The sequence below is a fragment of the Lygodium microphyllum genome, chromosome 25, assembly GCF_053477565.2.
Source record: "Lygodium microphyllum isolate KBCC chromosome 25, Lygodium_microphyllum_v1.1.10, whole genome shotgun sequence".
Taxonomy (NCBI): domain Eukaryota; kingdom Viridiplantae; phylum Streptophyta; class Polypodiopsida; order Schizaeales; family Lygodiaceae; genus Lygodium; species Lygodium microphyllum.
In genome coordinates, this window is record NC_141159.1 from 84,364,561 (window position 1) to 84,381,398 (window position 16,838).

Consider the following 16,838-nt stretch of genomic DNA (forward strand, 5'->3'; position numbering starts at 1 on the left):
TACATTTTCATGGCTGTAATTTTGTGAGCAATTTTCATTTTCAGCTTTAAGTGTTCATTCTCTTTTATATTAAATCTCGAAAACAAGCGAATATCATAATTGTTAAGCATACTACGTTGTTCGGGGCGTTTACAGTGGTATCAGAGCTTTGGCTCGGTCCTCACTCCCAACACTGGTAGTGCTTACAACTATAAGTTTGTTTGTTTTCAGCCCTTGCATTGAGTGCTTGAGCATATTTTTTTTCTTTTTTCTCAATGGATCAATCGAGTGCTATCCTTCAAGCCATTCAAAGTCTTAGAGAGGAGAATCAGCAAATTCGTGAGCAACTTCTCAAATTAGAAAAAGTTGAGAATCCCAAAGAATTCAAGGAAAGAAGTCCAACTACTTCTAAGAGGCAGTCCCATTCTACTTCAAGACAAAGAAAGAGATCGCGTCGAAGCTCATCCTCTTCTTCAAAGTCATCTGGCGCCTATTCTGATGGATCCTCTTCTAGTAATGAAGAGTCACACCCTTCTCGTGGAAGACCTCATCATCGTCAAAGGCGTCGACATTCTTCACCCTCGTCTCCATCTTCATCCCCATCAAGCACTTCATCATCTTCAACCTCAAGATTCGAGCATGAACGAAGGCATAAGAAGAAGAAGAAGACCAAGTCACTATCTCAACTTGAAAAGAAGATCAAGTTCAGTATGTATGATGGTTCCCGAAATCCTGATCTTCTTCTGAAGTTTATTCGTCAATTTCAAATTTTGTATGGTCGTGACAAGTATAAAGAAAAAGAAAAGATTAAGTTTGCAGCTTTACATTTAACCGACTTAGCCCATACTTGGTGGACGGGGTTGGAATATGATCATGCTGCCCCAAAATCATGGCGGTCCTTTGTTCGCCTGATACAAAGCCAATTTCTTCCTGTTCATTTCAAAAGAGATGTAAAAATGGAATGGGATCGGCTTTGGCAAAGGAAAAATGAGTCACTTGGTGACTATACCAAGAGATTTTGGGAGCTACTTTTGAAGGTCCAACATTTCAAGAAGATCAGCAGTTCGGAAAAGCTTAGGAAGTTTTAAGGAGGTTTGCATTTTAAACTTCATACTGCTCTTAATCATTATCATTGTTCTAGTCTCAGGGAACTCATTGACCATGCTGAGACATGGGAAATGGAGCACAATGGCAACAAATCATTCCAAAAGAATGATAAGAAGAGAGTAGCTGATGATGAGGAGTATTCAGCCCCAAATGAAGGACAAAAACAGTGGCAAAAGCAGCCACCATCAAATCAAAAGAAGATGAAACCCTATGCACCTCCTAATGCTCCTCAATTTCGCTCCAATCTATACCCACAAGCAAAGCAATTTTCCGAAGAAGAAAAGCAACGCTTCATGAAAGAAGGGAAGTGCTTTAAATGTGGACAAACAGGCCACATAGCGAAGCAATGTCCAAACAAGGGACAAAGCAAGGTTTCTGACAACAAGCCTAAGTCGCCAGTGAAAATCAATGCTATCAGTGATGTAGTTGCAAACACAACTCACACTCCAGAGACGCGCAAATTATTAAAAGCTTGGGGACAGTTGCAAGGTAAGCAAGCACTATTCTTGATAGATCTTGGGGCGAATGAAAATATTATTTCCTTGCAATTAGCTAAAGAGCTTGGATTAAAGAATGAAGAGATGGACACTCCGGCAGAAGTTCGCCAAGCTTTAAATGCTGATGAAGGTGACACAGTGAAGACTGTGATACCCTACATTGGCAAGCTCAAGTTTCAAATTCAAGGCTACAGTGACGAAGATACCTTCTGTATCGGAGACCTTGATGGTTGCGATGTGATTCTTGGCATGCCCTGGAATCATAGAGTAGATTCAACCATCTTCTCTCAGAAAAAGAAGGTAGAACTCACCAACAAAGGCAAGAAGTACGAGATCCAAGCTGGAGTTTCTGGAGACACCATACCTATGGTAAGCCATATGCAAGTCTCTAGAGCAATTAAGGATTGTGTTCAATGTTGTCTGCTTTATGTCACTGATGTAAAAGATAATATGAATGCTGAAAACCAAGAGCAACTTCAGCTCTTGGAAAAGTATAAAGATTGTTTTTTGGAAGATCTTCCTTATCAGCTTCCCCCAGAAAGGCCAGAAGACCATCATATTGATATTATTCCGGACAGTTCTCCTCCTAATATAGCACCATACCGTGTGAGCCGTCCTCAACAAGAAGAAATCAGAAAGCAAGTCGAAGACCTACTCAACCGTGGGCTAATTAGGCCAAGTAGCTCACCATTTTGTTCACCGGTTCTTCTTGTTCAAAAGAAAGATGGCACATTCAGGATGTGCATTGATTATCGAGCCCTCAACAAAATCACTGTGAAGAATCGGTTTCCTATTCCCAGAATTGACGACATTTTGGATCGTCTAGGAGGCTCAAAGGTTTTCAGCCGCATTGATCTAAAGAGTGGTTATCATCAAATTAGGGTAATACCACAAGATGTACACAAAACTGCTTTCCGCACTTCATACGGTCTTTATGAATTCTTGGTGGTTCCTTTCGGATTAACCAATGCACCATCCACCTTTAATCGAATGATGGAGCACATCTTTAGAGAGCATTGACAATATGTCGGTACTTTCTTTGATGATATTCTTGTCTTTAGCAAGAATGAAGAGGAGCATCATCAACACTTGGAAATTGTTCTACAATTACTACAACAAAATCAACTCTTGGTAAATGGTAAAAAGAGTGAAATTTTCATGCATAAAATAAATTACCTTGGGCATGTCATCTCTTTTGAAGGGATTCAGATGGATCCTGAAAAGATCAGGATAATCCAAGAATGGCCTCATCTTCGTGATGTACATGAGGTGCGATCGTTTCTTGGCTTATGTTCTTATTACCGCCGCTTCATCAAGCATTTTGCACATATGGCTTCTCCACTTCATGACCTTACAAAGAAGAAGATCTCTTTCCAATGGAAGGAAAAAGAGAAGGCAGCCTTCACAAGGCTGAAAACAGCTCTTACTTCTGGACCTGTTCTTATCATTCCAGATCTGGTAAAACCATTTGTGGTGGAAGCAGATGCTTGCGGTGATTGTATTGGTGCAGTGCTAAATCAAGAAGGCCATGCCGTAGCCTTTGAAAGCCGCCGTCTAAATGATGTGGAGAAAAGGTATGACATTTATGAAAAGGAGCTCTTAGCAGTGGTTCATGCTTTAAAGATATGGAAACATTATCTTTTAGGCAATGAATTCCTTATTAAAACCGATCATCAAAGCTTGAAGTATTTCAAGACTCAAAAGCATTTGCAGGAGAAACATGCAAGATGGGAAAATTTCTTGTCTATGTTTCATTTTCAAATTATGTACACTCCAGGGAAACAAAATGTAGTTGCTGATGCACTTTCTAGAGTGCCTCGCATTGCAACTATTACAGTGGCTCATCATGAGGATTTTCAAACGATGAAGAATACTTATGATGAAGATACTGATTTTGCAGCAATTTGGTCAAATTTACAGCAAGGAGGTTCTCATCCAGATTATTCCATCAAGGACGGTTACCTTCTCATGAACAATCGCCTTTGTGTCACTCTTCCTGTTCGACAAAAGGTGCTTAAAGAAAGTCATGAACTCCCTTATGCAGGGCATAGAGGGAGGGCAGCCACTCTAAGTGCAATTGAGCGCTACTTTTATTGGCCAACATTACGAAAGGATACACATAACTTCATCAAGGCTTGTCTGGTATGCCAAAAATTCAAATATGATAGGCAGAAGATTCCAGGATTGTTGCAACCTCTTGCAGTGCCCAAAGATCCATGGGAATCTATCACAATGGATTTCATCTCAGGTATTCCAAGAACACCTCAAGGTCATGATATGATTTGGGTCATAATTGATAGATTCAGCAAACAATCACATTTTATTCCATGTCATAAAACATTGAAATCCGCACAAGCTGCAAGACTTTTCATTCAACATATCTTCAGATTACATGGTATGCCTTCTGAGATCATTTCAGATAGAGACTCCAAATTCACAAGTAACTTTTGGCGTGCTTTATTTGAGAATTTGGGAACCACTTTAAAGTTCTCCTTAGCTTTTCATCCTCAAACTGACGGCCAAACAGAGGTGATGAATCTCACTCTTTTGGATATGTTGAAAGCTTATGTTAGTGAACATAAGTCACAATGGGAGAAATATCTTCCATTATTGGAGTTTGCTTACAACAATACAGTGCACTCATCCACAGGGAAAGCTCCAAATGAAATAGTACAGGGTAAAGTGATTCCTCCTCCAATTATTCGCACTAAAGATAAGATTTTTGCTGCTGATGAGTTTGCTTCAGATTTAAAAACAACAATGGATCAAGTTCGAGCCACTATCAAAGTTGCGCAAGAGCGACAAAAGAAGCAAGCAGATAAACGAAGAAGACCTTTGGCTTTTGAAAAAGGTCAATATGTCTTGCTAAAGTTTGATAAAAGCAGGCTCAAACAAGGTTCTGGTCAAAATTCATCTTTTCCAAAGCTCTCCAGTAGATACTTTGGACCCTTCAAAGTGATTGAGAAAATAAATGAAGTTTCTTATCGACTTGAGCTTCCTGCTCATTGGAAAATACACAACGCTTTTCATGTAAGTTTGCTAAAACCTTACATAGGACCAGAACCAAAGGAACCCATTACTGAAGATCCCCCAGAAGTTGAAGAAACAGAGCAACTCTTGGAACCTGAAAAGATTTTGTTTCTCAAGGATCGAACCACGAGAAGTGGCCTTGTGACACGAAAATTCTTACTAAAATTCAAGAATCTACCCACAACAGATGCACAGTGGGTAGATGAAAAATTCATGAAGGATTACCCAAATATTCTACAGCAATATCAAGAAGCTTTTCAGCTGAGGACAGCTGAATAAAAGCCAGAGGGCTGTCACAACTCTATAGAAACAGAATTTGTATCCTTTTTCATTAATTTGTCTATATAATGATTTATTAAATTTATTTCCTTTGCACTAATTAGATATAAAGAAAAGTGCATTGGAGCTGGCCACTGATGAGTGGTCACAGGTTATGGTGGACCCACGCGGTGGGTAAGAGAAAAGATAGTTCACACTTCCACCTATATGACCCGATTGGGCGCCTGTGACTAGAACTCACGCATATCAGGGTTGGACTCGCACACACAAAGGATTGATGCCTTGAAATGTGGGCTAGATCCACCAGAACAGACAGTTACAATCAACAAGATGGCATGATCATGAAATGCTTGTATAATGTGCATGTGTGGACTGAAAGCTTGAAATGCACATTTCTTTGCATAGGAAAGTCACATGAAGATTCGGATACCATTTTTGCGATGTACACGGAAAAAGCTTTCATATGACACCCATATTGGGGGGGTCCCTAAATTTTAGGAGCCTCGAATTAGCCTAAAAATGCTAGTCCTAAAAAATAGGGATGTCATTCTAAAAATAGTAAGTTCTGTACTCTGACTGTGCTTACTAAGTTTGGTTGTTTCTATTCTTGACAGTATTCAACCCAAAAAGGAAGGCCATAGAGAAGAGACAAGTGTCAAGACACTTGTCACACAAGTTTCCAAGTGTCCCACCACTTGTCACATCTCATGACATGTGGCTGGACACTTGTCTTGTGCTACTCCACTTTCCCCTTTTGTACTGGCTCTCCCCTCTCCTATAAATAAGAGCTCGTTTTTCTTCATTCATCATCATTTTTCTTTGCTGTAAACTCATGAACAGCACCCACAGATAGCCAGAAACTGGCCCCATCCATCCCCATCATCATCCCCCACTTCTCCCTTATCAAATTCCTCCATATTCCCTCTTCTATCACTGTTTTTTTTTACAAGTCAGCAAGCCTGTAAATTCATTACAGCACCTCCTTCTCGAGCTCTTTCTTCCATTTTAGCTACAAGAAGTAAGCCCTATCCATGTACTGCTGATCAACGATGGAGAAAGGCTGAATTTCCCTTTTTCTTCTCTCATATTGTAAAGAAATCAGTTCTTATCATTGCATAATAGATAATGCATGTGTGCTTGTACATCTTTGCATGATCTTGTGAGAGTGAGAATTACTTCTTTTCACTCTCAGGTTGATTGTAACTGAGCTCTTCCCTAAGGGACTTGGGTTGAGCAGAAATACATTCCTTCGGGGGGGGGGGTTGCCCATCTTCAACCCTCAATTTTGTCTCCATTACTTTTACATTTTCATGGCTGTAATTTTGTGAGCAATTTTCATTTTCAGCTTTAAGTGTTCATTCTCTTTTATATTAAATCTCGAAAACAAGCGAATATCATAATTGTTAAGCATACTACGTTGTTCGGGGCGTTTACATCTCTACTCCTGATTTCCAAATTTTAGCATGCATCTCTTAGCTAGAGAAATAAGAATAGCAGCACAAGTAAATGCAGAAGTCCCATATAACAAAAGTGTTATTTTGTTATGGACTACATACCCTTCAAAATAGAAGGGAGACATTACTACATGCATCTCTTAGCTAGAGAAATAAGAATAGCATCGCAAGTAAATGCAGGAGTCCCATATAACAAAAGTGTTATTTTGTTATGGACTACATACCTTTCAAAATAGAAGGGAGACATTACTACACTGCACAATTTGCTACTGATATACCATTAATTTTGATCAGAATAACAGAGTACACAGAAAAGAACATAAATGAACATGTAACAGAGTGTATAGAAAAGTAACTTTTGAGTATGAATTTTAGAGAATATTTTTAAAATTTTCTAAGAAGATTTGTATAAAGTTGAAAAGAATAACAGAGTACACATTAAAGAACAAAAATGAACATCTAATAGAGTGTATAGAAAAGTAACTTTTGAGTATAAATTTCAGAGAACATTTTTAAAATTTGCTAAGCAGATTTGTACAAAGTTGAATCTGAATCTGTAGATTTATATTGTAGATTACTCGTCTTCACCTAGATACTCATCTTCACTATCACCAAAAACCATTTGGATGTTTCTACGACAATGCTCCTTATACATTACTCAAGCCAAATCGTCCATGCGTTCAATACCTCTACCCATACTGTTCGTCTCTACGACAATGCTCCTTATACATTACTCAAGCCAAATTGTCCCTACGTTCAGTACCTCTACCCATACATTACTCAAGCCAAATTGTCCCTGCGTTCAGTACCTCTACCCATACTATTGGTCTCTACATCAACCGCTTCAATTTGTGCTAGATTGACCACCTCTGCTTCTGGCATTGGTAGAACTACACGAACTTCAAATAAGGTGGATGTTGATGTCCTTGTGGTCCATACCTCAAGGTTTACTAATTGCCTGAGGGTTGTTTCAACATCCCTTACCCAATCCATGTCAAAGATGTCACCATGTAGTATTCAAATATTATGAAACACAAGACATGCAGTGACAATGTCGGGAACATTAAGCAGATCCATGTCTATGCATTTTAGGAGAATCTGAAACCTTGCCTTCAGCATTCCAAAAGCCCTCTTAATGGCCATCCGTGTACTGGACTGGATGAAATTCCAATAATACTTCATCTTAGACAAGCCTTCCTTGCTTCCTTTAAAAGGAACTAGCATGTACAGTTTTGTTGTGTATGCACAATCACCTACTAAGCAATACTTGCCAAGGTCACCTTTGTTGCATCGGATCCCAACTGCACTTTTGCCAAAGTTCACAGAGTCATGTATGGACCCACACAAAACTACATCATAGTCCCAAGCAATGCAATCAAGTGCAACTATCAACTGTAACAAAATAGAGTGAAAACCTTTTCTGTTATAGTGGTCTACCGCATTGTCCTTAGGTGCTATGATGGGGATATGTGTTCCATCAATGGCACCAATCACAAAGGGAATGCCTCTGATAGCTTCAAAATGTTCGAAAAGCTTTTGCATTTGAAATGGTGTTGGCCAATGTATATATGTATCCTTCAATCCTGATGCTACCAATGCTGCACAAAATTGTAGCACTATGTGAAATGCTGTACCTTTCCCACATCCATAGAGATCTGCAAGAACTTTGAGCAAAGTTCCACTTGCCAACCTATGCAAAGCTATGCACATAGGGGTTTGAAGTGGTATGGCTTGTCTCATGTGAGTGTTTTGCTTCCCAAACACAGCAGAAAACTTGCCACAAGGATAGTGGAATGTATCCCTGCTAACGCGAAGGCATTTCTTGAACATTTGGGTTGTGTATGATCCCAATTAAAGTGGCTTGATAAAAATTTAGGCACGTGGATAAGCCCAACATCATCGAGTAAGGTGACTTCGACAATGATTTAGGGTCTTTGCCTTCATCATCTTGGTAGCAAAATTTACCTCATAAAGCCATGCCTTTGCAATATCATCAACTTCCTCCGATATACAATCTAGCATGGCTAGCATCATAACAGATATCACCCAAGCACAATACGAAGCCATCTCTCTACTACATGTCATAGACTCTGCATATGCAAAATCTAAACAAAACTTACTAATCCTAAAACACAAAATTGAAGATACACATATAAAAACTCAGATTGAGTTGTTTTTTTCATACAAAAACATAAAAGTATAAAAATGGAAATTTATGATGTCCATTCAACAAACTCAATAGATACATAACTATTGAGTTGCATTTTACTAAAAACCAAGCTTCAAATTAATAGTAATTCAAAGTTAGTATACTTTTGAAACCAACATATGCATTTTTGAAGACACATATAGAGACATTTTACAATATTGAGATTGGAACACCAACATGAGATGAAAATTAATCTTCAAACTCCCATTACAATTCAACATTACTACACCAAGTAGGCTTCTTAGCTAGCTCTAGAAATGCACCATGCTACCGTGCATGGCTTGAAACATATCAAGTTTGCAGGATTCTATTGCATCCCATCGCTTAGATGAATCTTTTAGTTGTGAGACTAGCTCTCGTCCAGTGTTAACCATTGCAGATAGGTAGTCATCAATGACAGACTTGTGACATGTGCGATTAGATCCCAATATCTTTTGTGCATTTTCTATAGATGTACTACCTTCAACATTCCCTAGGGATGCTTCTCTCTCTACATTTGAGTTTTCTTGGGTGGAAGAAGCATGGCTGATGCATGTGACATGAGCTCGGCCATGCATGTACTCATCCACTACATCATACCACTTACATGTTATGTTCCTATCATTGCCTGAGATTGTGTTGTGTGCTTTAACTTGCTTGTATTGTTGATACACATGGGTCCACTTATTCCTACAAGACTCACTATCCTTAGCAAAATCAGAATACATGGAAGCCCACTGTGTGGTGATTTTGCCCCAAAGATCAACACGTTGTTTTTTAGGCTTGTTGAACTAGTCATTCATACTACCATGAGCATGAACTAGCTGCTTAACCCAAAAATCCTTCCAAAAGTTGTTCTTTTTTTCTTCTCCATCCTCCTCATTGTCTATGTCATTGGTCATGGCTTTCTTTCCCTTAGTCTTGCTCTTCTTAGGGAGAGGAAGGGCAAGTGACACATTATTGGGTGCCACTACACGCTTCTTTGTTCCCCGAGAGTTTGGAGGTCATTGAGGTAATTGCACACTTGCCTCGTGATAGTCCTGATTCTGACCTTGGGTAGAGAAGGGTTGAACCCCTTGCATACTGGTAACTTGAGGTGTTGTGTAATCCAAGTGTTCATAATAGGAGACATCATTAAGCATAGCACTAAACCCCCGTGTGGAGGCATTCCGAATGGCATACCCATTTGTGGAAGATGCTGCAAATAATACAATGCGTTTGGGAGCAAACCTGAAGGACTTGAGATTTGGCTATCCAAAGAGATTTGTGGCTTTGATTCCATGACAATGTCATCTTGAGAGTCTTGCATGTATTGGTGAAAAGCCATTGCTGCTAAATGGTATGACTGAGTGTATGAACAGGATAATTCAGGAGCAAGTTCGCAGTATGCTTTGCCAAGTAGGCTTACCACATCATTTTTGGACTGAGGTAATTATTACTACCATACAATTAATAAATTGGTCCCCAGGTACTATTCTTAACTATCAGGTTGCAGACGAGGTATAGTTTAGAAAACCTCTCTCATATGCTCATTTGTATATCTTTAGTTGTAAGGATTTCTACCAAGCTTCCAAGGACAAGCGCAATAAGCTGGATCCTAATTCTAGGAAATACATCTTTCTTGGTTATGGAGATGCAGGTGAGTTGGGCTATCACCTATGGCATCTATAACCTCAAAAGGTTATCCGTAGGTTGTTTTCCATGAGGAGAAAATGCATAAGTAGCTTGAGCATGTCATTGAGGTATGCAAGATGATATTTCACGAGGGGCCACCTACTATTGTATAGCTAGCTAGAGAGTGTGCATCCACGACGGGCGACTAATGCTCCCGTAGCACAAGTCCTTGATGCTTCATAAGATGCCTAGGTGCCCTAGTACTATTTTGAGATAGTCTGTAGATAGATGACAACTCTCGAGGTTTGAGCCTTCTATGGATTATGTTATGGCGACAAATGCTAGTGAGCCTCTTACTTGTGATGAGGCTATGCGGAGAGGTGATAGTTAGTGTTGGGAGAGGGCTATGTAATCAGAGTAGGACTCACTACAGAAAAATCATACGTAGAATTTTTTTCCTAGTGAAAAGCATGTTTTGCTATGCAAGTGAATATACAAGTTGAAAAGTACCCCTGGACGCCCCAAGCCGGCACGCAAAGCCAGATTGGTTGCTAAGGGTTTCAAGCAAGAACATGGTATGGACTTTGATGAAGTCTCTTCTCCTGTTGTGAAGATGACTACTCTATGTTTAGTACTGGCTTTGGTTTCTCAGCTTGATTTGGATCTTTATCACATGGATGTCAAGACAGATTTTCTTTATGGGGACTTGCATGATGAGATTTATATGGGGTGGCCTTAGGGCTTTGCAAAAACTGGCAGGGATCACCTATTGTGTAGATTGAGGAAGAGCCTTTATGGCCTTAAGTAGTCACCCGAGGAATGGTACCACAAGTTTGATGCTTTTATGCATTCACAAGGATATTCATGCAGCACTGATATGGATCCATGTTTATACATGAAGAAGGCTCATGATGTTGGTTAGAAGGTAGCATGGCTAAAGGTTGAGGCATTAGTGCATATTTCAACTTCAGAGTGGCTACTAATGATGGATTCACACAACATTATGCTATGGTCACTAAAGGATGATGATAGGCTGACTAGAAATGTGGTGGTTGAAAATGGAGTAGAAAAATTATGGATGTTTCCATGGAGGAGAAACTGAATCAATTTTGTGTGTTGCATCATGCATCCATAGAGAAGTGGCTCGCTAGGTACAAGTAGGCTAGATAAGACCAAGAAGAAGCACAATCAGAAGTTTTACATAATACACAATTGACTACTTCAATATCTTGAGAGCACGGAGGAGATGCCGCGGTTTATGTCTATGCGGTGGTTACATGGAGCTTTGATTGCAGCTTCTTGTGAAGGGGTGGAGGTATCTACCGAGCGAAGGAGTGGGAATTCTCGAGGGGATGTAGTCCAAAGGTGACTGCATGATTTATTTACTGTCATATCTAAATTTTATGTGCAAGAACTAATCCAACCGTTTCAGTGTACAATACAAAATCTACAATGCAATGTGGTCACATGGGCAACATTTTCGTGTCATCGATAGAATGCGTCCCACAACAGACAAAGTTCGAGCAAGAGAGCTAATGGCGGGCCATGGATCCGAATACCATAGTAGATGAGATTGAGTATTTTGAAAACTTGCAAAGTGTTATCTCAGTAGATTACCATAGCTTCTCCATGATGATATTTGATGTACAGTGGTTTAAAGTGATATTGGAAGGAGCTGGGGCAACCATTCGATAAGGTCCATTTGGATTTGAGAAAATAGATTCTGAGAAAAAATGGAAAAATTTGCGTGATATGTTTGTCCTACCAAACCGTTGTTTTGAACAAGTGTATGCCCTTTTTTTAAAAAAATTCATAACACAAAACAGTCACAAATATTGAGGCTGTTGTTGTGAACAGATGCATGACCTTTTTTTAAATTTTTTCATAACACGAAACCGTCACAAATATTGATTTACTCTTATATGTAATATTGTATAGGTAACTGTTGAGATATCGAGCTCCACTCGTGATATGCCAGGGTGACCGTTGTGCATTTATGTCACCGACTTGTTAGCTGTAGATGCGGTTGGTACATCGCCCAAGAATTATAGCTAGATGACGACTATCCTTATCTACTCTAGTTCGTGGCTCAGTTAGTATGCCACCTTAGTTAGTTGAGTTTGGTTTGAGACCCATATATAGGGTTCTTCTATTTCTATGTACGAGAGTTCTTTTGGCTTACACAACTAAGAAGAGAAAAACTGTTTTTCAGCCTCCACCTGTGTGTGTATTCCCCCATTGTGCAAGCAAGAAAGCTACAAGTGAGACTCCTTCCTTCTCTCCCACAATCTTGATATGATATCAGAGCCTTGTTTGTGGTAAGGAGCTCAAGAAAGCAAACCAAGTTTGCGGTGTTCTGGTAAGAGGACCAGTGTTGCTTTCAATTTTCTGTTTTGGGAGCAAGTCTCTGCAGAGCAGGTAGCACAGCCGAAAAGTGCAAGAGTGCATTGTCTCAGATTGAGACGCCCTTTGAGGTGTAGCAAGAGGGCAGTATATGCTACGGGCAAGGGCTTTAGCCCTTGGTTGCTCTGTTTTTTTGATTTGAGGTCATTTCGGGGCTTGTTTTGGAGGCGGAAGTTTTCTACACGCACTCAGGAAAAGGCTTTGTTTTATGCTGTGCGACCACTGTTCTAAAGGTCGGTGAAAAGTTACCGTAGAAATTGCATTGTATGCCTATGCGTAGAGACATTGGGAGGTACAGAATCATCCTTGTTGCCTGTTGATGCAAAATCGTCACTAGGAAGTGACTGTGTGGTCAAATACCACTTTCGTCAGTTTTGCAGATTTGCCCTTGTGAGGCTGAAGCTGTGTTTTTTGCAGTGACAGAATTCTTTGTAGTGTTCTGTAATGGTGTCTGATTCTCTTTCACAGATTATCACTGAAAAGCTTGACAAGAACAACTTCCAAGCATGGAAGTTTAGAATGACAAATTTTCTTATGGGAAAAGGATATTGGGAATTCGTTGCAAGAAATGAAGAAGAACCAGTTCTTCCTGATATTTCCAATCAACAGCAAATGCAGGCATTTAAAGGATGGCATGCGATTGTGCATATTCAGGATGCAAGTACACCAAAGGAGGCATGGGATACTTTGTAAAAAATGTATAGCACAAATACGCAAGCCAGGAAAATGCAGCTCAAGCAAGAGTTGCACAATGTGCAAAGAGAAAGTATGAGCATCAATGACTATCACATGAAGGTGAAGAAGATTGCAGATGCACTTGCTTCCATTGGGTCGCCAGTGGAAGATGATGATTTAGTTTCCGTGACCTTGAATGGTCTAGGAAAGGATTATGCATAGTTCCGAACATCCATTTCCGTCCGTGAAAGATTTCCTGATTTTGAGGAGTTGATTGCTCTTCTAATTTCTGAGGAGCAGAGAAATGGTGGTGCATCTTCTTCAGGAGGAACTTCAAAAGAAACTGTCTTCTACTCAAATGCTGGAAGAGGTAGAGGCAGAGGTAGAGGAGGCCGTGGTAGAAATCAGAATATGCAGCAAACTCAAGAAAACCAGTCCTATGGAGGAGGACGTGGTAACTCTAGAGGTAGGGGGAGCCAAAGAGGTCGTGGTGGATGACAAAGAGGCCAAAATGCAAACAACAATGTTGAGTGCTACTACTGTGGTAAAATGGGTCATATGGCTAAAGACTGCTATAAAAAGCAAAATGTCATCATGAATGGAAAATTGCAACAAGGGAATTATGCATCTTCTAGTAGACAGGGTGATGACAGAAATGAGCATTTGTTTATGGTGCAGCACATGAACAATTCTGTGACAAGTGCAGAAGAAAGCAACGAAGTGTGGTATGTTGACTCAGTTGCGTCAAACCACATGACAGGTCATGCAGAATGGATGCAGGATGCAAGGAAAATAGAAAAACCAGGATTCGTGGAGACTGGTGATGATACTGCACATCCTATTATGCAGATTGGAAAAATTCCTTTGTCTATGCATGATGGGAAAAAGAAATACCTATTGGATGTATTTCATGTCCCAAATATCACCAAGAACCTGGTTTCTCTTGGTCAAATGGTTGAGCAGGACTTGCATGTCAGATTTAATCCTCATGGATTCTTTGTTGAGGATATGAAAAATAAAGGTTGCTTAATAGCAAAAGGAAAGAAGAAGGGCATAATGTTTTCATTGGATATAGACATGCCTGAATTGAGTGCAACAATGTTTGCACATGGGACCGGTGTAGTTGCAGATATTTATATCTGGCATAAACGCATTGGTCATGTTAATGTACAATGACTTAAATCAATGCACGCCCAAAATATAGTTGCAGGATTGCCTAAATTCAAGGTTGCAGAAATGCATAAGGTATGTGAAGCCTGCCAATTTGGAAAACAGGCAAGGAAACCATTTCCTAGACATGTTCAAGAGAGTAAGAAGCCATTGGAATTAATCCACTCTGATGTGTGGACTACTAAAGTTGCATCTCTTGGGGGCTGTCATTGTTTTTTCACTTTTATTGATGACTATAGCAGAAAAGTTTGGGTGTATTTTATGAAAAAGAAAAGTGAAGTTTTTGGGCATTTCAAAACTCTTAAAGCTATGGTTGAAAAAGAAACAGGCCTGCAAATAAAATGTCTAAGGTCAGATGGAGGGGGAGAGTACCTCTCAAATGAGTTTGCAAGGCTCTTGCAGGAGCATGGCATAAAGCAGCAATATTCATGTAGTCATACCCCACAGCAAAATGAAATTGTAGAAAGAAAAAACAGGCATATTGGAGAGGTATTTAAAGAGAATGGGAAACGAGAGGGATGCACTACTCAACCTCTCTGCCCATAGGGCATAGTCCCATTCAGGTCCCCTAAAACAACATGAAACTCAATGAAAAAGATATGTCAGATTTTTACTAGGCTGAGGCAGTTGCTACAGCAGTCTACATAATGAACAGGACTCCCACTGCAGCAATACATGGCATGACTCCAGAGGAGAGGTATACTGGTAGGAAACCGGATATTTCTCATTTGAAAATTTTTGGTTGCATTGCCTATGTTTATGTGCCAGATGAGTTGAGATCCAAGTTGGATCCAAAAGCTGAGAAGTGCATCTTTATTGGTTACTCTCTACAGCAAAAAGGGTATAGATGATATAACCCTTCTACTCGTAAGTTTACAGTGAGCAAAGATGTTTTTTATGAGATGAGTAGCTGGTATAAACCAGTAAATGTGATTGATAATGTAGATGCACAAAATGGTAATGCTGCACAGAATTCACAGCAGCAGTCACAAGATATTAGTGGACCTAGAGCGTCCTCTAGTAGTGGTTCACATTCTTTGCCATGGACAGGCAGATTGAGATCAGGAGAATCTTCTCAAAGCAATGCAGATAGTGGTATGCAGGTATCATGAAAAGGAAAAGAGAAGGTAGATCAGCCCATGTTTGATGTGAATGCAGGTCACTCTTATGTGGATGGTGAATCTAGTGGCTCAGAATAGAGCATTGATGATGAGTTGGGTATTCCTTCTATTGTTACACCTGGAGTAAGGAAGACCAGGGATGTTTTGAGAGCACCTGGGAGTGAACCTACTTTGCACAGGTCTACCAGAGCTAGGTATCCTGTGGATAGACTGAAATATGATGGATTTACAGCCACTCACTATGCCTATATGGTCAAAGTGATACAGGAACCAGAACCCACTTCTTTTGAGCAAGCCATGGAAAAAGAAAAATGGGAGAAAGCCATGGATGAAGAAATGGATGCCTTGGAAGCAAATGCTACATGGAAATTGGTACCTTTGCCTAAAGATAAGAATGCAATTGGTTGTAAGTGGGTTTATAAGGTGAAGCACAATGCAGATGGCTCTGTGAACAGACACAAGGCAAGATTAGTAGTCAAGGGATATGCACAAATATATGGCATTGATTACGAAGAAATATTCAGTCCGGTTGCAAGGATGGAAACCGTAAGAGTAGTCATTGCTATGGCTGCATCAAAGGGATGGTCTTTACATCATATGGATGTAAAGAATGTCTTCTTGCATGGTGATTTGCAAGAAGAGGTCTATATGGAGCAGCCACCAGGTTATGTGCATGTTGTTCATCCTGAGTTTGTTTGCAGGTTGAAGAAAGCCTTGTATGGCTTGAAGCAAGCACCTAGAGCATGGTTTGACAAGATAGGACAGTATCTTGTCACTATTAGCTTTCAGATTTCCAAGGCAGATTTCTCACTTTATGTGAGAAAAATAGAGAAAGGTATTATGTTGCTTGTCATTTATGTTGATGATTTGATTATCACAGGTGATAGTGATGAAGATATCCTTCATGTGAAAATGCTATTGAAGCAAAAGTTTGAGATGAAGGATTTGGGAGAGTTGCGTTATTTCTTGGGCATTGAGGTGATTAGATCACCAAGTGGGATATGGCTCTTGCAGAGGCAGTATGGATTGGACATGATGTCCAAATATGGGATGACAGGATGTAAGCCTATTTCAGTTCCTTTGGAACAGAATGTGAAGTTGAGCGCAGATGCAGGTGAGCTTCTCGAAGACCCTACTATGTACAGATGCATAGTAGAAAGTTTGATTTATATGACTATTACCAGGCCAGATTTGAGCTATGCTGTTGGATTGGTAAGTCAGTTTATGCAGGCTCCAAGGAAACCGCATTAGACGCATACTCAGGTATATGAAGTTCACATTGCAGTATGGACTATTTTATGAGACTGGGATTCAAATACAG